At 37.9% G+C, this 24,258-nt stretch overlaps 1 long non-coding RNA gene across 1 annotated transcript in view; it reads right to left on the bottom strand.

Moving 5' to 3' along the window:
• Positions 1-24,258, bottom strand: part of LOC147761246 (uncharacterized) — a 381,866-nt gene that overhangs the window by 78,214 nt on the left and 279,394 nt on the right. The gene's annotated exons all lie outside the window — the stretch shown is intronic.

Raw genomic sequence — 24,258 nt, 5'->3', positions numbered from 1 at the left:
CGTTCCCCTAACGCGGTGCCAAAAGGTCCCATCAAATAACCAGATACACATCTGTCCATACTTGTAACTAGTGAAAATCTATCTGTGGCCTTTGATAATGGGTAGACACTCACCGCGTTAGTTGCGACAATGATTATTTCTTCACAGCGATTTATTCATTTAGTTATTAAATCATAATATATTTATTAAATTGTTTGAAATGATTTACCTTTTGTTAATGATTGATGCCATCTAATTTTTATCTTTTTTATTTGATTCTTAATGTCATCTAATTATTTACTTAATTCTTTAAATAATTTATTTATTTATTTATCAAGCCCGTAGCCAGCAATTTCAAAGGGGGGGGGTGTCTTTTTCTGAAAAAGTGGACCTTTTACCGAAAAATCCCCATGTACTTATGTCAAATTTTACCCAGAGTGGACCTTTTTTCAGCAAAAGGGGGTACTTTCGAACCTCTTGAACTCCCCCTGGCTGCAGGCCTGTTTATTTATTTATTTATTTATTTATTTATTTATTTATTTATTAAGATTTTCTATTATTATCCTTTTACGGATTCGCTCTATTATTTTATATAAAATGTAACTTAATGTAGTAATTGAGGCAACACGTCAGCTTGTAATGTGAATAAATTGTTTTAATAATGTTTCTTTCTTTGTTATTTCTAAACAGTAATCTATTTTTACACAGGTCGCGATGATGAAAATTTGTGTGCGGAGCATCTTTAAACTTTTTGAGACGGGGTGATTTGTTGATCATGCTGATGTACGATGCTGATGCATGGTTATCAAATTCAATTTTTGACCACAGAACACTTCATATTGAATTAAATAACTGATACTAAATTAAACTAGCAGTTATCTTGCAACACTTAAAACATGATCAGCTGCGCGTGCCAAGCTAGTGAACATAAGGATAGGTGGCCACGGGACTGGCACGGGTTAGCTAGCATGGGTTCTAGCATCGTAAAGCTAAATCCTATAGCTATCGCCGCAACAAACAATGGGCACCTTCTGGCTGATGTATCCTGCTGTTAACTACACCTAGTCACAGCGGATTGTCGCGCTCGCGCTGGACCACAGAAACAGGCGTCATGGGGTTCACTCGCCTAAGGTATTGTGTGTTATTACGCCTAAACTATTGTGTTTTTGCGTTCGAATTTTGAAGGGATTAGACGGCTTTCCATTGTTTGTCCGCCCCCTTCTATTCACAGGATAGGGATTAAAACATTCTGACGCTTTTAAAACGTCGTACAACGGAAACATAATTATTATTTTTTCCATCTACCATAAGAAGATTAGATACAATTATAACGTCAGAAAATACAATAGAGGGAGTGCGATAATGATAGGGTCGCTAAACAAATTTGACGGAATATAGTGACTAGCCTAATCCTCTTGTCGCCTGGTTAGGCACGCCCCCTTAGAGTACTTATGTAAACAAAAGGTCTTCCCTAGAGAACTACCCTTTTGTTCAACAGCTTCGCGCTTGCAGCGGATTATGTATATAGTGACGCTGTACAGCTAACTGCAGTTAAATCTGTGAAAGCTGTTATTTAATTTATTCTGCTGTGTCGGACGTTGTGAATCAGCCCAATGGTTCATTCACTCATTCTTTTCTGAAGATTGGTGATGCATATTTTGAATGCTTAATTATTTGCCCTCCTTCTAACAAGAGAAAGTAAAAGGGGAGAGAAACAGAGACAGTGTCAAATAAAAAGGGTAAAGAGTAATATAACATGCTGTACAATGACTGAGTCGTGAAAGAGGTATTGGACTTCTTTGCGTTAAAAACAAATTCATTTCGAAATCAAAAGAGCATTTTTTGAAGGGCGCGTGGGGGGGGGGGTAAATAGTAATTCATTCCGTAATCCTTCTTGCACATTTATTTAACCGTATCAAAATGTTTGATACACAATGTTCATAGTTTAGTGTCATAGTTTTGGCGATTTATTAAAACCATATTTGTACAAAGTAGGTTAGCATAAGTTACACAAATGTAGGCAACAACCAGTGTGAAGAACAACTCCCTTTTTAAGTGAGGCAAGACAACCTATTCAAACTGATTATAACCTTGATAAAGACACAAGGCAAAGGAGTTATGTAAACTCGCGTGTGAAAACACATTATTTGTCAATGTTACAAGACAATGGAGGCGACCAAGTGGAGTAATTACAATATACCCCTGTACAGTCAAAGAGAAATTAGTTATGAAAGCTTACTTCGGGTCAGCCCTTAATTTGCTTGTTCGAAAGAAAGAGATAGATGTCGCAACGCGAATCCTTTTATTAACCCTTCATGAGTTTGTGTAAAAGTGTGAAAAACAGGCAACGATCTCGAGTCGCTATTGATATTGTTCGCAATTAATATTGGAGTATACGCCTACATGTAAACATCAGACAAGGCGTTGAGATCGATAAAAGTGGGGGTTTATCTGAAAAATTAGATGCCATTTTTGTGAAATGACTTATCAAGTGATGTGCATGTACCTAACATGTATAAATTCTTGATTTTTATTATTTGAAACATCTTCATACACTGCCTCATATTTATATTTCTCTCAGGCCATACTCATTTTATTGTACAGTATAACATGGGACTCTAAAGCACACGGCATTGTGAAAGTTAATTGGCTTCAGAGACTTGTTATCCTTCATGCAGTTTTATAGTGTGGATGAACTAGAAACAGGCTTTACTTAGCTTTACTTAATTTACGAAAATTTAAACAAAATCAATCTGCAAGGCTTGCTTTGACTTGATGTTAACCTAACACTGGATTTAAAAGAAGAAATATAAATATGTTGGATGGATTAAATCACCGATACCGTTCTATTTTAACTTAACGTGGTCATAAACACAGTAACACAGATAATATTTATAAGTTGTCTGTCATTCAGCACGCATTATAGGCGAGTAGCCAAACAGTGACTATGATTTATCCAAGTAAAATCTAGGCAAGTATTGTTTACAAAATAGATCATGATGAATAAACCTACGCTTTAACGCTCAATGATATCAAAAATGATTCGACGCTTTAAAAATGGACCGTTTCAAGGGGCATTTTTTGTTTCAGCTAGGGGGACTTCAGGTAGAGGATTCAGTGTAGGTGTTTCCTCGGATGATAGCAGCATCACACCCTAGGTCTTAGCGAGTTGACTAGAAGCTTTTTGTCCAAGCATCCTATTTCTACTACTAAACTAATAACTCTTAACCACAAAGGTTTATGCGGTAAAAATATTTAAACTAAATGAGGTGCATTGACAGAGGCACAAGTACAATCCAACGCCAACGTGCAACAGGGGAAAGTCTGACAGTGTATAACATAATATATGAAAGTGCGGTCAATATTAACAGTGTAAGACATCAGTTAAAGAGGAGGGGGTCTTACTATCTTTTGTTAAACGCGACTGTTATCATCTCTCGAACAAGCTTAAACCATACCTTATACAATTACTGTGTCTCCGGCTGTCGTGCAGAAACGGCATGTCGAGCATATTTTGCTTTAGTTACAAACAGGGCAAACTAGCGACTTGTTCTAGATCGCTCTAGTAGGAAAGCATAAGTGCGGCGCCCGGGCAAAACAATCAACTACCCGGTCTAACATTCATATCTTAGCGTTTACATAGGTCGCGCAAAGAGCTAAGTACATATGACGCGCAGGGAGCTGAGCAATTAGCCTTGACAAAGCGGTCCGTTTTTAAAAAACAACAAGAAAAAAGAACGCCTTGTCATAGTTATGAGACAAATCGCTTGCAACGTGCAACAAGGGGAGTAGCTGACAGTGTGGTCACACTACATGTTTATGAAAGTACGTTGAATCAAGGAGTTATAAGTTACAGGCCTTCCCAACTACCAGACTCGGAACCTACGGGTCCAGTATAAACCGGTTTATCAGACCACACTACCCGTTTTCAAGGTGTGTGTCAGATCGCATTACAGAGTATCAGCCACCACACCGATTTTGCCTGGTGCGCGATGTGATAGCAATGATCCTAATCGGGGTGGGAAAGTAGTGCATCTCATCTAGATTCATGCGCTGCTGCAATTTTCTCTGTTTATGCTAAAATCTGACAGTACCGCAATTTTTAACATAAAATTTAGGTTCGGACATAGCCAATGATGTTTTGTAAATAAGAACTTGCAAACTTATATATTAATTTAGAAAAGTAGACTTAATTTTGATAGCAGAAGCATATTCTGTCGGGGGTTAAATTATTTTCATGACTACCGGGATGGACGAGATTGAGGGCAGGGGTAATCCTAGAGAGGGGTGAGAAACGTCTATTGTTCTCGTCAGCGAGGCTGTCCTTTTTCAGGGTTTGTATGCACGGACAGAAAACTTAAGTATTGTGGGAACGTTACTAATGAAGCCACTGGTAGTACTAGTAGATATCAGCCTGTAGTCTTGAACAAGCGCCTCGATGACGAGTGAACAGTTGTCAAAAACAAAAGACCCAGGTGTGGTAGTTCAACTACTGTTCATGCGTGCCGCAACGACCAAACCTAATTGCTCCTCAAGGTCACAATAGTAGGCTTGTTAAGGACCAAAAAATGGCCAAACGCTGCATTTTGTAGTACAAATGTCTAACTTGGCATAAATGTTCCTTGGGCCAAAAGAAAATTTTTTACCCAAAGAGACGCCCTCTATCGATACATTAATTAGCATAAATTATGCAAATTATGTGCCAAAATATATATAATATTTCATATTTCCATTAATTTTTGGCCTAGAAACATGTATTGATTATCAAACCTGACTAAATGAGGGACAAGGAACCCATTTTTGATCATTTGGAAGCAATTGGTGGCCATTTTGTGCCTCAAATCCAAGATGGCCGCCACCCGCCATTTTGAAAGTGGACATAATTTTGCTATTTTATGTTGAATTTTAAAGCGTTTGGTCTAACTATACTTGATATATATATCGATTCCTACTATTTTGGGGGTGCAAAAGTCATTTTTGATATTGTTATGGTGATAGTAGGTGATTTGAAGGAACAAAGAGGGTGTTTTAAGTGCTTACCAAGATATGTGTGAACGCTGCAAAACCATGGATATTGATAACCCGTATTCAAATATATCTCAATGCAATTTTTTGTTATATACCATCGCTATTGGACTATATTATGAGCAAAAAAACACATTTTTACCATTATGGAGGCCATTGTGGCCGTTTTGTCCCTCAAATCCAAGATGGCCGCCAATAACCATTTTGAAATTGGGCATAATTCGCTATTTTGAAACTATATGTATTACATCTTTGTAAATGAGTAATACGTCGTTTTATATTATTTTCTGGTGCAGAATACATTATCTGTTTCATGAAATGTGAGTACAAACTATTTTAGCCTCCAAAATCAATATGCATGTAGGCTTAAGTTGTCAAATAGACTTACATGTGCCATGAAACAAGCGTCAGAGACCAAAATGTCTCATTTAAAGGTAAAGAACACATACTTGGTGCTTTGGAGACAATCGGTAGCCATTTTGATCCTCAAATCCAAGATGGCCGCCAGTCACAATTTTGAAATACGGGTAAGGCATAACTCATCAATTTGAAGCTATTGCTCTTACACTAGCATGTTATACATCGTTTCTTATCATTTGGGTTGTAGAAGTCGTGTCTTATCTCTTCTGAGATATAATACAAAAAGAAAATATTACAAGGCTCCAACACCAATACAGGTTTACGTCTTCACCTTCCACCTTCGCTTGTATACGTCTTGAAGTCAAATTTGTGCAAAAATATGTTATATAACAATTATAAAATGGTTTTGCCAGACATAGATTAAGTGCAAGAGACCAGCATGGTTGATTCGACTTTATGGTGACTACTGTTAGCTATTCTGTTGTTCATATCCAAGAGCCTGTCACTATTTTAAAATTATGGCTAATAATTTAAATTACCTTGCTGTTGGACTTTCATATATGATCGTAATACATCAATTGTTATTATTCTGGAAGTACATAATTAATTTCCGGTGTTATTCTGGTGACAGAGGATAATAAAAAGGCATAAGGTGTTTTAAGATGATTCCAAGATGAATTTTCCTGTAGTTGTCATATACTGTAGATGTTTTGTGCTTGTTCGTCCATTGGAAACAATGAGAACTATGTAGTTGCCTTATGGATTTCTATTGGTAGTGAGATGACTTGTCTGGCCAAATCATGCTAGGAATGATCACTGGCACTGTCAACTAGGAAAAGAGGCTGCTTCCTCGACTTTTTTGCTTTATCCCTCTTGCCTACCTGCGCAGCTGCTGCTTTCAAGTTGGTTTTGCAGATTCCTTCTTTTGTGTAAAGATACCACTTTCCTCTGATGCAACATGTTCTCATGCATTGATGTTTCTCTGGAAACTGGATTTTAATATATTGTTTGGCTGTTTCTCATAGGACACTAACAAAACCTTAATTCTTACTGGCTGTTGTCTTATTGGCCTACCAGAGCTGATCATGCATTTTTTTTTTTTTTTTGCTGTGCTGCTGGATGATTTTGCAGACAAGATTTGGAGCTATTTCAAAGCAAAGTCCATTTGCTTGTCTTTCACGGGCATTTTCGCATCAATACAACTAACCAAGTTCCATAGTATTATAAGACGACACATTTTTCACCCTTCAAATCTTCTGGACTATATTTAACATGCAAATGCAAGCCCCAGTGACTGGGACATAAATGTACATGTGGCTTTTTGGTTCACATTGACCAGTAAAAGATTAATAATATAATACCGCTTTGTATATATATTTATTGCTTACCTTTAAATTATTCAGTATCTTTTAGTGGATGGTCACTTAAGATAAATCTAGATGATATATTTGAGCATATGGTTCGGATTCCACATTTTTGTAACAGACTCAACGAAACTCATCTTGGAATTTATTTTACAACCTTATATTACGGTACCTTTTTATTATCTTCTGTCACCAAATTAGCACCGTAAAATTACTTTTGAGTCCCCAGAATAGTACCATTTTACCTAATACAAGCCCACAGTTCAAAGGTTATAAATTACACCAAATTATTAAAATAGCGGCATGCAACCAACACTTGGTTTTGATCAAAATAATGGCTAACAATTATCCTCATGCGGTGAAAGATGTATTATTTTGCTTTAATTCAGCCATTTTGTTTGCTGACACTTGTTTTATAGATCGGGCAAAAGCAGTTTCTTACTAATTGGATTACTAATTGTACATATAAACTGCAGGCCCATGTGGCGACTGAATCCTATATTTATTTGGAGGCTTATAAAAGTTTCTATTTACATTTTATGAAACCGAAAATGCATTCTGCACCAGGAAATAATAAAAAATGACGTATGGCACGCTTTTGAAGGTGTGATAGTTTCAAAATGGTGAATAATGCTCAATTTGAAAATGGCGTATGCGGGTCATCTTGGATTTGAGGCACAAATTTTATGAAACAAATAATGTATTCTACACCAGAAAATAATATAAAACGACGTATTACTCATTTACAAAGATGTACGTAATACATGTAATTTCAAAATAGCGAATTATGCCCAATTTCAAAATAGTTTTTGGCGGCCATCTTGGATTTGAGGGACAAAGCGGCCTCAATGGCCTCCGTAATGGTAAAAATGAGTTTTTTTTGCTCATAATTTAGTCCAATATGGATAGTATATAACCAAAAATTGCATTGAGATATATTTGAATACGGGTTATCAATATCCATGGTTTTGCAGCGTTCACACATATCTTGGTAAGCACTTAAAACACCCTCTTTGTTCCTTCAAATCACCTACTATCACCATAACAATATCAAAAATGACTTTTGCACCCCCAAAATAGTAAGAATCGATATATATATCAAGTATAGTTAGACCAAACGCTTCAAAATTCAACATAAAATAGCAAAATTATGTCCACTTTCAAAATGGCGGGTGGCGGCCATCTTGGATTTGAGGCACAAAATGGCCACCAATTGCTTCCAAATGATCAAAAAAGGGTTCCTTGTCCCTAATTTAGTCAGGTTTAATAATCTATACATGTTTCTAGGCCAAAAATTAATGGAAATATGAAATATTATATATTTTGGCACATAATTTGCATAATTTATGCTAATTAATGTATCGATAGAGGGCGTCTCTTTGGATAAAAAAATTTCTTTTGGCCCAAGGAACATTTATGCAAAGTTAGACATTTGTACTATAAAATGCAGCGTTTGACCTCTTAACAAGCCTACTACAAAACAATAACCGGTACTGACGGCTAGGCTCGTCTTAATCATATAAGTAGCGCGTTTCCACCCCCTGATTGAGGGAGTCGTCTGTTCTATTCATACGACTCCTACTTGACGAAAACGAGGCGTGATACCCGGATGACAGGTAGGCTTACAGAATTTGTGATAGGGTATGATACTCTTTTATGCGATCTGACACACACCTTGAAAACGGGTAGTGTGGTCAGATATACCGGTTTATTCTGGACCCGTAGGTGCCGAGTCTGGTAGTTGGGAAGGCCTGAAGTTATGTGGGTTGACACTCACCGCGTTAGCTGCGACAATGATTATTTCTTCACAGCGATTTATTCATTCAATTATTAAATCATAATTTATTTATTATTTATTAATTTAATTTAATGATTTAAATCATCTAATTTTTATCTATTTTTTATTTGATTCTTAATGTAACCTAATTATTTACTTTATTCTTTAAATAATATTTTTATTTATTTATTTATCAAGCCCGTAGCCAGCAATTTTAAAGAGGGAGTGTCTTTTTCTGAAAAGTGGACCTTTTACCGAAAAATCCCCATGTATTTATGTCAAATTTTACCCAGAGTGGGCCTTTTTTAAGCAAAAGGGGGTTTTTTCGAACCTCCCGAACTCCCCCTGGCTGCGGGCCTGTTTATATATTTATTTATTAAGACTTTCTATTATTATCCTTTTACGGATTCGCTCTATTATTTTATATAAAATGTAACTTAATGTAGTAATTGAGGCAACACGCCAGCTTGTAATGTGAATAAATTGTTTTAATAATGTTTCTTTCTTTGTTATCTCTAAACAGTAATGTATTTTTACACAGGTAGCGATGATGGAAATTTGTGTACGGATCATCTTTAAACTTTTTGAGACGGGGTGATTTGTTGATCATGCTGATGTACGATGCTGATGCATGTCTATCAAATTCAATTTTTGACCACAGAACACTTCATGTTGAATGAAAAAACTGATACTAAATTAAACTAGCAGTTTTCTTGCAACACTTAAAACATGATCAGCTGCGTGTGCCAAGCTAGTGAACAAAAGGATAGGTGGCCACGGGAGTATAATCCTATCGCCGCAACAAACAATGGGCACTTTCTGACTGATGTATCCTGCTGTTAATTACACCTAGTCACAGCGGATTGTTGTGCTCGCGCTGGACCACAGAAACAGGCGTCATGGGGTTCACTCGCCTAAGGTATTGTGTGTTATTACGTCTAAACTATTGTGTTTTGGCGTTCGAATTTTGAAGGGATTAGACGGCTCTCCATTGTTTGTCCGCCCCCTTCTATTCATAGTATAGGGATTAAAACGTTTCTGACGTTTTTAAAACGTCGTACAACGGAAACTTAATTTTTATTACTACTGTAATGACTGTTCTACTAGCGTAGACATCAAAATCGCCCGGATTAACGCCTGAATAACTTAAGACGCTCTTTACTGTGTTTAGATCCTTTCACCTTTCAAGGTGACAAATTATTCTGTTATCCAAATGAATGCACGTGAAGCAAGGAGTTTTTGGTAAAAGCTAACAAAATCCTTCATTGGTAGTGTGTGTCATTGTCACATTTTCGTTTGTTCATTTCAATGCAAAGACTACTATAACATGTAGTATATCTTTTTCTCTTAAAATATATTATTTGTTTTTCATTTTACATCTTGTATAGAGTATTTCATGAAAAAGTTAGAATAGTTAACAAGGTAGCTGACACTCAGGGTACAAATAGGAGGGTTAATACCCCCGTCACACTAGAGGCGGAATGAGCAAGAATGCCGTCGGAAAGAAAATTCTTTGTGCGCTCCTGGATATTCGAAGAGCATTCAAAAGTTCCGAGTGCATTCTAAATATTTTTACCCATTCTTGTGGCATCCCGAATGTTTTTGTCATGTCAAAAACTTTCGAATTGCATTCCAAGTGGAAATTTATCGAATGGCTTTTGAACAGTATTCTAACTGCACTATGACTGCATTCTCAATATTCTCACGGCATTCCGCCAGCATTCGAAACATTCTGATCACATTAGAGGAATATTCGAACTGACAAGTGACTTAAAGCCCCCGTCAAACTTATTCGAAATCAGTAGGAATCAAGCCTGAATTACTAATTTTAAAATTCGTACCATATTCGGGAGGGAATTTCAAATTATCATAAAATATTACAGTTTTGTAAGAATGCCTCTGGAATACTAAGAATGCACATCGAACCCGCCTGGAATGATTCCTGCACATTCCAGGTATATTACCTCTCAAATGCAGCTCGAATGTAGTTGGAATACTGTAGGGATATTGCGATAAATTTCTTCTTGGCATGCACTTCGAAAGTTTTTGACATGACAAAAACATTCGAGCCGGCCACAAGAATGGGTAAAAATATTTGGAATGCACTCAAAAATTGTGTAATGTTTAAGAATGCTCTTCGAATATCCTGGAATGCACAAATAATTGTATTTCAGACGCCATTCTTAATCATTCCACCTCCAGTGTGACGGGGATTTTATATCCCGCCAGAATGTTTCGAATGTGCCTCGGATGAGCTGAAATATTTATGTTGCCAGCAATCGAACTACACTAGTGCGCCGTTCAAAGTATATTCTAAATATTATTACTGCCTTCTTACATTATCATAAATATATTCCTAGTTTTCCAACTACATTCGAACTGCTTTTGAGAGCTAATTAATACAGTCGAAAGTGCACTCATCATTCCAGGCGAATTCAAGCGCATTCTGAGTATTCCAACGGTACTCTTACAATAATTAAGGTCAATTTGAAATTTTTCCCCGAATGTGGTGCGAATTTTAAAAATTCTTCGTTCAGGCTCATTCTTCTTCATTCCTGCTGATTCCGAATAAGTGTGACGGGGGTATAACGCCTGAATTACTTTAGACGCTCTTATTGTGTTTAGAGCCATTGACCCATCAAGGTGACAGCCCAGTCGGTTTCTTTGTCACCTTGGTTATCACTATGGCAATGCAGCCGAGGTCAAGAGATTAGGTGAGGTGCGTTACCCGTGTTGAAGGCTTGTCGCGCCGTCTACAGGGGATAATTGCAGTACGCGGTAGACGCACACGCTGTTAGGCACGTGACCTTTAACGAGCACACCCTAATGCTAATTGTCTGTGAATTTGGGGACATTTGATGGCGTCTTTTCAATTTTATAGACATTTCTTTACATCTGTAGAAGTCACAGTGAAACAGTGGATTTGAGGGGGTACCTCTTATAAATTTGACTAAATGGTATATGTATATTTTTACCTCTATTTTGTATTTTTTAAACCATTAATCATGTTAGACACGGTATCTGTAATAAAAAGCACTAGCTATTTCTAACAATTTACAGCTGTGAGGTGATCATTTGTAATTAAAAGTACATGGAAATGGGGGTGGGACAACCTTTTTGACCAATGCTGTATGTATATAATGTTCTGTAATAAACCTTTGCTATTTTGGTGCTTTGACACTTAAAAAACAAAACAAAAAATAGTTGTAAATGTAATAAGCACGGAATTTCGAACACATTAGACATTAAAACACCATTATATATTTTACTACAAGTAATAAATGGGGGGAGAGGGGAGGGGGGTAAAGGTCATGTCAAAGGTAGGTCTCGAACCCATAGATGTAACAGAACAGTTCATGAATTCTTACCATACGGACTTGCACGATAACCACTACACAGACGAGCTGAAATTGCAAACCTCTCATTTTTTGTCTGATATATGGCTCACCAGAAGGATTTCATATACATTTATAGTTGTATCATTTAACCGTATTATTGCCTAAGGATAGGACTTTCAAATGGCCGGACTTATATTACTTTCATAGGTGGAACAGGAATAAAAGTCCGACAGTAATACAAGCCCTACCTACTCTAAGTATGAGCCAGGAACCTAAGTCCCTGTAGGAGTACTATTCCCAAGAAATGTTAGTCCTACGGACAATCATTACCAGGAACCGAGGTCCTACGCAATTTAGAGTTTGCAGAAAGCCCGTTAGCACGTACAGAGGATGCTGGACATGTACAAAAGATTCTACGAATAGCCTGCGAACAACGAGGCCGCAAGCGTAACTTGCTCCCCTCGCACGGAGTTAGCAAGAGAGACGCGCGTTGTGCAAGACGCACGTCGCAAGCAATAATGGAGCAAGTGCCCTTTGCTTGTTGAGTAAGGCGCACGCCCACACAACTAACGAACAAAGTCGAGAGCACACGGGAATGCATCGCACGTGCGTCACCCCCACGCCTGGTGTATGAAAGGCGTGCTCACGACGCACGTTCGTGTCTTTACAATGAACGTCGACTGTCTTACTTGTAAAACAATTATCAAAATTTTCCAATTTTGGCTCAGTTATGTTTCTAATATGCCTCCAAAAGGCAAGAGAAAGAAGCTTAAAGCCTCGGTCACAACCGGACGCACGAATTTCAGGATCGTACGTCCCCTGCGATTTTTGGGTGTTGCGGAAGTCGTGGAGGTCGTAGAGGTAGAGGCCAGTCTGCCTTGCGAGTCGCAAGGGCCAAATGAGATGTCCTTTCAAGCAGGGACGCTATTTCCAAGGAACGATGGCCGTGGAAATTGTACTCATTTCTTGAGTTTGTCTTGCTTCCTGTGTACATGGCACACTCACCGCTTAAGAAGGGAATGCAACGCACGGCGAAAGTAGTGCCCTTTTGCGTAAGTTTGGCTTCACACCTGCATCACACGTTTGTGGTGACGTATTGACAGCGTACGTCAGTTTTGATTCCTGTTCTCCTCTTCTTTCTTCTTCCTCCTACCTTTCTTCTACTATGTAAGCTTCTTTCTCTTGCCTTTTGGAGGTTTATTAGACACTAAATTGAGCAAAAATATGAACATTTAGAAAATTGTTGTACACGTTATACGTTCGACGTTCATTGTAAAGACACGAGCGCGCATCGTGAACACGCCTTTTATACATCAGGCGTGGGGGTGACGAACGTGCGACGCATTCCCTGTGTGTTCTCGACTTTGTTCGTTAGTTATGAGGGCGTGCGCCTTACTCAACACGCAAAGGGTACTTGTTCCTTCATTGCTTGCGACGTGTGTCTCGCGCAACGCGCGTGTCTTTTGCTAACTCCGTGCGAGTGGAGCAAGTTACGCTTGCGGTCTCGCTGTTCGCAGGCTATTCGTAGAATCTTTTGGACATGTCCAACTTCCCCCGTACGTGCTTACGGGCTGTCTGCGAACTCGAAATTTCGTAAGAAGCACTTGCGTAGGACGTGAGATTCTGCGCAAAATTTGGACGCAAACAGCCCGTAAGAGCCCGTACGGCCGGTTGTGACCGAGGCCTAAACAGTAGAAAAAGGGGAGGAGTAAGAAGAAAGAACAGGAGAACAGGAAGCAAAACTGACGTACGCCGTCAGTACGTCACCACAAACGTGTGAGGCAAGTGTGAAGCAAAACTGACGCAAAAAGGCACTACTTTCGCCCTGCGTTGCATTCCTTTCGTAAGTGGTGTGTGTGTGCGACGTACACAGGAAGCAAGACAAACTCAAGAAATGAGAAAAATTTCCACGGCCATCGCTCTTCGCAATTAGCGTCCCTGCTTGAAAGGACATCTCATGTGGTCTTTGCGACTCGCAAGGCAGACTTTCCTCTACCTCTACGACCTCCACGGCCTCTGCAACACCCAAAAATTGCCGGGGACGTACGATCCTGAAATTCGTGCGTCTGATTGTGACCGAGGCTTTAAACTTGGGTCCCAACCCAACGTACGGGCTTCTACGTCTGGTCTGCGACCAAAGAAATTGGGGAAAACGTGGGATTTCCTGCGTGAGGAACACGTCCATCGTGCAAGTTTTGGAGTTCACAGACAGCACGTAGAAATTTTTCGACATGATCAATAGCCGCTGCGTGCGGTCTACGAATTCTCAAAAAATGGAAGAAAGTACGACATGCGAACGTGTCGGACGGCATTTAAAAACTTATACAAAAACCTTATTGAAACGAATATTGGCACAATATTAACTAGGATTATATGGGTACGTTTAGGTGGCCTTGGTTTGAAAATTTATAACTTTTCTACTCGCTTTCTATATTAATTCTTTACGCACCAAGTCAGCGTTTTGTTTCACAACCTGCTAATAATGAGCAACGTATATGCCCTATGCCCAGTATCATTTATATGATTTGACTTTTTATTTGAACTTAGAAGACTGTTTAATTTTTTTTTCTTTTTTTTTTGTCAGATTGTGTTATCCACGTGCAAATAGGTTCGCTGGTTATTTCGTATTTCAGTCAATATTACAAAATAAGGCATAAAACTTACCTTTGCTGATTTACATGACTTTTTATGTGAGCTTAAAAGCCTGCTCGGAATTTTCCATTTTTTGTCAGACTGCGTTATCCACGTGCTAATAGGGTCACTATATATTTCATTTTTCAGTCAATAGAATTACGCATAATACTTAGCTTTTTTGGACGAAATATTGCCTACAACGAATTATAAATGAACTCAACGATCTTCCAAGAATGTTACACTTCAATTAAATCGACCCCCAGATAAGCCGCCATCATTTCTATAACAATAACCCTTTTTTTTTTCAACATCCAGGTGTGCAACAGCATGTAAATACAAGTTTATTTTTCCAAGTGTATGAAACGGTGTTAGAATGCTTTGAAATCAATTGCATCAAAAAGTCCACTCTATGGGACTCTCTGTCAAAATAATGTGGTATTATAAAGACTAGCACAAAAGTCTGCCATAACGCTCGTGATACAGTATATAATGACTGTTCCACCAGCGTAGGCATCAAAATCATCTGGGTTAACGCCTGAATAACTTAAGACGCTCTTTATTGTGTTTAGATCCATTCACCCATCAGGTTACAGATTATTCTGTTATCCAAATGAATGCACGTGAAGCAAGGAGTTTTTTTGGTAAAAGCTAACAAAACCCTTCACTGGTAGTGCGTGTTATTGTCACATGATCGTTTCTTCATTTCAATGCAAAAAATACTATAACATCTGGTATATCTTTTTCTTTTAAAATATATATTATTTATTTTTCATTTTACATTTTGTATAGAGTATTCCATGAAAAAGTTAGTTAACAAGGTAGCTGACACTCAGGGTACAAATAGGAGGGTTAAGGCATGAATTACTTAAGGCGTTCTTATTGTGTTTAGAGCCATTGACCCATCAAGGTGACAGCATATCACTGAATACTGAAGATGTTATCCAAATGAATGCACGTGAAGCAGTAAACAAGGAGTTTTTGGTAAAGGCTAACAAAAGTCTTCATTGGAAGTGCGTGTTATTGTCACATCGTTTGTTCATTTCAGTGCAACACCTCGGCGGAGAAATATTGTCTCTTACTTTTGGACCTATCGTCCCCACTGAACACAGTGCATCTTCAGGTACCTACATGTATACTGCTATCATGTCTTGAATATAGTACGGGGTTAAAGATAAGGCGGTTAACCTAAATTATTTTTATCAAATGGGTTAATACATGTATCATTCTAAGTTTCTTTATTTGAAATACTTAGATCACCACCCATATTTCCCATTTTTAATCCTTGTGCTGCATTACAACAGCCCAGACGGTCACTTCCACCATCAGTTTAATGGAAAACAAGCAGAAATGAGCACTTACCATCTATATTATCGTAAACATTCTGAATAAAAATTGGCTAAGGATCTGTGTTGACTGTCGATTATCAGTGTACAGTCTATTTTTCAAGAAATGAAGTGTACCCATTTATAGATCCCGTCATTTATACACAATATGATTAATATTTACATGGCGTGACTTTTCGTTCGAGCCGAAAAGCCTGTTGAAGATTGCCATTCACATGATTGTTTTGTCAATCCACTTTATCTAAGTGAAATTATGGTCACTTGGTAGTTCGTATTTCAGTAAATATAACAGAATTATGCATAGAACTTACCTTTTCTGGACAAAATTGGGTTAAAACGAAGGATAAATGAACTCCATCATGTAATTCTTTTTGGTGGAGAGACTGTCTTCCAAGAATACGCGACTTCCATTAAACCGACCCCCAGATCAGCTGCCATTATTTGTATAACAATGACGTAGGTCAAAGTAGCTTTTGCAACGGCATATCCAGGGTTCTTTAAAAGATGAAAATAGATATCAATCTTGTTTACTGAGGGCGTTGTCGTTGTCGAGAAAGAGGGATCTCCGGAGGGGACAACATTACCAAGGTTAGCTGCCGTATCGACGATCCTTGCCTTATAAGAGTCTAAAAACAGGATCCGTTCAGCTTTTGTTTTATTTACCAACAGGCAGGTGAGTGTACGCGCCTCATGCATCAAAATGGCGGTGATTTAGAAAGGTTTGTAGGCATATTTCGTCGCTTATAATAATAATAATAATAATAATTTATTGTCATATTAATACAAATATAAAATGAAAATTGGTATGATCTGTCGATAAAATGTGATACAGTGGAATTATTAAAATACATTTTGTTCATTAAAAATACGTACTGCTGATGGATAAAAACTATTCTTAGTGCGCGTGGAGGTTGCTTTTAATGACCGCAGTCGGCTTGTTGACATATGCTTAAGTAGGCTATTCGCTGGGTGACCCTTAATACATGCACAGTTGGGCCTAGCTGCCTCACACCGTTTTCTTTCATAATTGAAATTTTAATTGACATCTCTGGGGTATTGTTATCCTTCATCATCATCATCCAGATATCGAAAAAATGAGGATATTTCGTGTATGTAATTGTTTAATATTGTTCACTAGTATCTTTGTGCTGATTTAAAACTATATAAATCCTGTCAAAAATATAAAATATCGACGTTTATATCTTTCGTTGCAATGACTAAGCATAGGCAACTCACATCTGTTATCGTCAATTTAACACCTTTCTATTTTGAGGTGACATAATAATCGGTATGGGGCGTAACTTCTTGTCTGACCAAGAATTTATCACGAAAATGACATAGATGACCACAAGTCAATGTGCTACAATAGCATGTCGCCATTGTGGTTTAAATGTTTTCTGTTAGGGAGCCATGAGCCCCTTACTACATATGTATTTTCATTAAACAAAGCCATTATTTTGATTTATCAACAATAAAATCTGAAGTAAGGCTTTTAAAGGAAAACACTGGCTGATATTTGGGGTACTTACTGATGTCCTTAAATTAACGGTGTTCGTAGTTGCTCGTGTAAATAGAGAAATTTGAGAAACCATTGTTTTTTCTTTTTTTTACTTGAAAAGTGCAATTATGACGTCACCCGTAAGATGACATGTGTGTAAATGTTAACTAATTAAGTCACTGAACACTGAATATTATTTTCTTATCCAAACGAATGCACATGAGGCAGTAGATAAGGAGTTTTTGATAAAGGCTAACAAAATCCTCACGCACGAAATCCCACGGTTTCCCCTATAGTTTTGGCCGTATAGACCAGACGTAGCAGCCAGTGCGTTGGCTTTAACAGGCTTAAACGGGTTAGGGTTCTCGTAGACCATTTGCACCGTATTTGCGCGGCGCATGGTTTTTAGCACGACTGTAAGAGTTTCAACATATAGCAAGGACTCACTTTCCGACAATGCAATTTCCAACATGGAAAAGATGAAAACGACTAATATGAGCGCTTTTCAACCGACGAACTGATCTTTCACGAAATAACCTCAAGGTCATGTAGGAGAAATGGCACGGCGACAATGTAGACATTTTCGTCGAAGAGTGTAGACCCTTACGATGTCAAAAAATCGTTCGGAAATTCGTATACGATTTCATCAAACGGCGCGCGTGGTAAATGTAATCTAGGCTTAAGGCGCACATGTAGCTGTTGATCGAAGGTCGGCTACGAAACTTAGGACGCGCCAGTACAGACCAGAACTTGGGCATGTCATGTAAAAACCTATTCAAAAATCTAGATCAAATTAAGAAACGAATATTGGCACAATATAAATTAGGATTATATGGGTACCTTTAGGTGGCCTTGGTTTGAATATTGGTAACTGTTTCTACCCCCTTTCTATATTAATTCTTTACGCACAAAGTCAGCGTTTTTGTTGCGGAACCTGCTATTAATGAATAACGTAGGCCCTATATGCCAAGTATCATTTATATAATCTGGCTTTTTATTTGAACCGAGAATCCCGCTCGGATTTTCCTTTTTTTTTGTCAGACTGCGTTATCCACGTGCAAATAGGGTCACTATATATATATATTTCATTTTTCAGTCAATAGAATAGGCATAAAACTCAGCTTTTTTTTGGACAAAATATTGCTTACAGCAAAGGATAAATGAACTCAACGATGTAATTCTTTTCGGCGAAGAGTCTATCTTCCAAGAATGTGGACTTCCATTAAATCGACCCCCAGAGCAGCCGCCATCATTTGTATAACAATAACCTAGGCAAAGTTGTTTTTTGCAACTGCAACTGCACACGGCATATAAATTCAAGTTTATTTTTCCAAGCGTATGAAATGGCGTTAGAATGCTTTGAGATCAATTGCATCAAAAAGTCCACTGCATGGGATTCTCTGTCAAAATAATGTGGTATTATATACACTAGCACAAAAGTCTGCACTAACGCTCCTGATACAGTATATAATGGCTGTTCTATCAGCATAGATATCAAAATCGTCAAACAGAAGGGTTCACGCCTGAATAACTTAAGCTACTCTTTATTGTGTTTAGAGCCATTGACCCATCAAGGTGACACCTTGGTTATCACTGAATACTGAAGATTATTCTGTTATCCAAATGAATGCACGTGAAGCAGTAAACAAGGAGTTTTTGGTAAAGGCTAACAAAATCCTTCATTGGAAGTGCGTGTTATTGTCACATCGTTTGTTCATTTCAATGCAACACCTCGGCGGAGAAATATTGTCTCTTACTTTTGGACCTATCGTCCCCATTGAACACAGCGCATCTTCAGGTACCTACATGTATACTGTTATCATGTCTTGAATATAGTACGGGGTTTAAGATAAGGCGGTTAACCTAAATTATTTTTATCAAATGGGTTAATACATGTATCATACTAAGTTTCTTTATTTACTTTAAATACTTAGATCACCACCCATATTTCCCATTTTTAATCCTTGTGCTGCATTACAACAGCCCAGACGGTCACTTCCACCATCAGTTTAATGGAAAACAAGCAGAAATGAGCACTTACCATCTATATTATCGTAAACATTCTGAATAAAAATTGGCTAAGGATCTGTGTTGACTGTCAATTATCTGCGTACAGTCTATTTTTGCAAGAAATGAAGTGTACCCATTTATAGATCCCGTCATTTATACACAATATGATTTGTGTGACATTTCATTTGAACCGAAAAGCCTGCTCAAGATTAGCATTGTTCTGTCAATCCACTTAATCTAAGTGAAATTATGGTCACTTGGTAATTCGTATTTCAGTAAATATAACACAATCATGCATAAAACTTACCTTTTCTGGACAAAATTGGGTTAAAACGAAGGATAAATGAACTCCATCATGTAATTCTTTTTGGTGGAGAGAATTCGCGACTTCCATTAAACCGACCCCCAGATCAGCTGCCATCATTTGTATAACAATGACGTACGTAGGTCAAAGTAGCTTTTGCAACGGCATATCCAGGGTGTTTTAAAAGATGAAAATATATTTATGTCTCCTCCATCTCAGTGTACCACAAACTTTTATAGTCTCATTCATAGCAAGAAAGAAGGTAACAAGGAATATTGTTTGTTCGTGATTTGGCCACACCAGGCCGCTTTTATTATATAACCCCTCTATCCTAATCGTTTTAACAATAATAACAATGTAGCAAATTGTTGCCTGTATTAAATGTTATGGCCTTAGGGATAAAAATTATATATCAAATATTCAATGAGACTCATCATCCTAAAAATTATGATGCGACGAGTCAGCAAAAGTTATTATTTACCAACAATTTTGCACAAATTTCATTTGTGGGGTTGCAAAGAGGCCATAACCTTGACTGGTGCCCAAATGCACTGGGCAAGGAAAACCCCACAAAGGAAAGAATGAAGTAGTCCAATGCAGTTTGGAGAACAATGAATTTCCACAAAAATAATGGCTATTAGTAAAAAGAAAATGAGTAAGTAAATGAATTATGAAAGCGTGCATGCACATACACAAACTTTTGATAGTGGGGAAAAAGATAAATAACCCTGTTAAGAAGGCATGCCAATTGACCCGTCACAGTAGGGAAGAAAGTATAAGTAAATAAACAAATATGTCATAAAAGCATGCCAATCAACCCGACATAGCGGGGAGGATAATATAAATAAATAAATAAATAAATAAATATGTCATAAAAGCATGCCACTCAACCCGACGTAGCGGGGAGGATAGTAAATAATTGTCATAAAAGCATGCCGCTCAACCCGACGTAGCGGGGAGGATAATATAAATAAATAAATATGTCATAAAAGCATGCCACTAAACCCAACGTAGCGGGGAGGATAGTAAATAAATGTCATTAAAGCATGCCACTCAACCCGACGTAGCGGGGAGGATATTATAAATAAATAAATATGTCATAAAAGCATGCCACTCAACCCGACGTAGCGGGGAGGATAATATAAATAAATAAATATGTCATAAAAGCATGCCGCTCAACCCGACGTAGCGGGGAGGATAATATAAATAAATAAATATGTCATAAAAGCATGCCGCTCAACCCGACGTAGCAGGGAGGATAATATAAATAAATAAATAAACATGTCATAAAAGCATGCCACTAAACCCGATGTAGTGGGTGAGGAAAATATAAATAAATAAACAAGTATGTGCTAAAAGCATGCCGCTCTACCCAACATACTGATGAGGAACGTATAAATAAATAAATAAAGGACTATGTTGGAAAAGCATGCTGTTAGTCCCAATGCAGTGGGAAGTAAAATATAAATAAATAAACTGCCTGTGGCATAGAAAGATGCCAGAAAAAATAAGATGAAATGACATTAATGCTGTATGAGAAAAATAAATAAATAAATAAATAAATAAATGAAATGGAGAGGTCTGAAACTGTGCAGCATGCATGGTGTATAAAGGGCCTGAAGAGGCCTTAATCTTGGTAGGAAACAAATTGGCTCTAAAAGGGGAGAATCTGTTTGAGAAACTGGTAAAGGAAATGTAGCTTGACCTTGAGAAGGACATAATTTGGTAACGAAATGAATGTATGTAAAGCCCTGAAAAGGCCGAAATCTACTTAAGAAGCTGGTTTAGAAACGAATGTGCAAGATGCCCTGAAAAATTTGTAAACTGGTAAAAAAAAGGTGAACTTTGGCCCTGCAAAGGACAGAATCTGGTTAAGAAGGAAGTGTACCATAGCCTTGAAAAGGTCAGAGAATGGTTAAGAACACAACATACATAGACCCTGAAAAGGTCAGAAACTAGTAACAAATGTGAACTTTGGTCCTGAAAAGGACAGAATCTGGTTAATAACAAATGTGCCCTGAAAAGGACAAGATCTGATTAAGAAGAAAGTGTACCATAGCATTGAAAAGGTCAGAAACTGGTAAAGAACACAACATACATAGACCCTGAAAAGATCAGAAACAGGTAAAGAAAGGTGAACCTTGGTCCTGAAAAGGACAGAATCTGGTTAAAAAACGAATGTGCCCTGAAAAGGACAGAATCTGGTTAAGAAGCGAATGTGCCCTGCAAAGGACAAGATCCGATTAAGAAGGAAGTGTACCGTAGGATTGAAAAGGTCAGAAACTGGTAAAGAACACAACATACATAGACCCTGAAAAGATCAGAAACTGGTAAAGAAAGGTGAACTTTGGTCCTGAAAAGGACAGAATCTGGTTAAAAAAACAAATGTGCCCTGAAAAGGAGAGAATCTGATTAAGAAGGAAGTGTACCGTAGGATTGAAAAGGTCAGAAACTGGTAAAGAACACAACATAAATAGACCCTGAAAAGATCAGAAACTGGTAAAGAAAGGTGAACTTTGGTCCTGAAAAGGACAGAATCTGGTTAAAAAAACAAATGTGCCCTGAAAAGGAGAGAATCTGATTAGGAAGGAAATGTACCATAACCTTGAAAAGGTCAGAAATTGGTTAAGGACACAACAAACATAGACCCTGAAAAGGTCAGAAACTGGTAGAGAACACAACGTACATAAACCCTAAAAAGGTCAGAAACTGGTAAAGAAAGGTGAACCTTGGTCCTGAAAAGGACAGAATCTGGTTAAAAACCAATGTGCACAAGGCTCTGAAAAGAAGTACGTGTACCTTGGCCTTGAAAAGGTCGGGATCCGGATAAGAGAGCAAATGTGTATGAGGCCCTGAAAAGGACAGGATTTGTTTAACAAACTAAAGTGCACAAGGCCCTGAAAAAGGCCGGATTCTGATTATGAAGGAAGTTTACCTTGATCCTGAAAAGGTCAGAAACTGGTTAAGAAAGCAACGTGGATGAGGCCCTAAAAAGGTCAGAAACTGACCTAGAAAGGAAGTGTACCTTGGCCCTGAAAAGGTCGTGATCCAGTTAAGTGACCAATTTACATGAGGCCCTGAAAAGGTCAGAGTCTGATTAAGAAAAGTGAAAGGGGGGGGGGGGTTAGTTCAACTTACTGAGAGAAATTTTTTCTGATGGGTCCATGCTTATTAGGCTTAAGTTTGTATTGCCCCATGTCCGAAAGGTGTGCTCCAACCCGAGTGGCATTCAGCAAACAAAGTGAAAACTTATATTATTAGTACTATTATTATTATTATTATTATTATTATTATTATTATTATTATTATTATTATTATAAGAACCAAACCCTCGATGATTGAGGAAACTAGTGAATGAAATGCCCTCTTAAGATGCTTGCCTGGTTGCCAGGGTGTACATCTGGAATTATGTCAGACTCCTGTCTTTGTTCTTAAGACTGTATGTTATCATGGGGTACACTTTACATGAAGGTTTGAATCATGGTCTTATTTACTACCGAGGAGGCTGAATTTCCAAGATGAAGCCGTTTATTTTGTTTTTGGAAGATTTCTTTATTTACACTCAAATATACGGCTAGTTGTCATGTTAGCCTCTAAAATACCCGATGCCCAAGATAATTATTAAATTGACGTATATTATAAAATGCGTTCTTTATTTCAACCACTGGTCCTAAAAACATTAGGATTTCAAAAGCATGTCTAAGCTAGTGTGCATTTTTGAAGCTCAGATGTATATATATATTACATAAATTTTATGTTTAAGCTTGTTGTGAGTTCAGATGTATTACTTAATAGTCGCCACTGAATTTGAATGATTAAAGTAATTCAGTCTATTTCGCCAGTAACTCGTAATTCCAGTGTATTTGTTAATCTTTATAGCTCGTATTTATCTTTAGAGAACTACTACTGGGCAGCTGTCAGCCTTTATCACTATCATAACAGGTGGCCAGGATGTATTAGCTATGGTGAGGGCATAATTACCCTCAGCAGTAGGGTCAGGGATTGTAAGCCTCTATCAACTGCTTAATTAAGGGACCAGCCTTACAGTGGTCGGAATAATTTTGTTTCCGTTGTACACCGGTGTAACCACGTTCGAAATGTTTTAATCCCTATCTTGTGAATAGAAGGGGGCGGACAAACAATGGAGGGCCGTATAAATCCCTTCAAAATTCGAACGCACAAACACAATAGCTTAGGTGGAATAACACAATACTTAATACGAGTGAACCCCATGACGCCGGTTTCTGTGGCCCAGCGCGAGCGTGACAATCCGCTGTAACTAGGTGTAATTAACAGCAGGATACATCAGCCAGAAGGTCCCTATTGTTTGTTGCGGCGATAGGATTATAGCTTGAAGAGGCTAAACCCATGCTAAGGCGTGCCACGCGAAGCGAACTGTCCTTTTGTTCACTAGTTTGGCACGCGCAGCTGGTTTTTAGTGTTGCTAACAAACTGCTAGTTAAATTTGTTTTCAGTTATTTCATCCTATATGAAATTTCCGCAGTCAAAAATTGAACTAATTATTGTTTGTTTGGTTGAAATGCATGAGCGTCAGCATCAATCTGTCTCAAAAAATTCCTATTGCATTAATTTATAAATGTATAATTTATTTATGTACTTACGTTT

This window comes from Lingula anatina, chromosome 6 (genome assembly GCF_051362555.1).
Source record: "Lingula anatina isolate TDL-2025a chromosome 6, LinAna3.0, whole genome shotgun sequence".
NCBI lineage: Eukaryota > Metazoa > Brachiopoda > Lingulata > Lingulida > Lingulidae > Lingula > Lingula anatina.
Note: the sequence above shows the minus strand (reverse complement) of the source record. Positions and strands in the feature narration are given on the sequence as shown.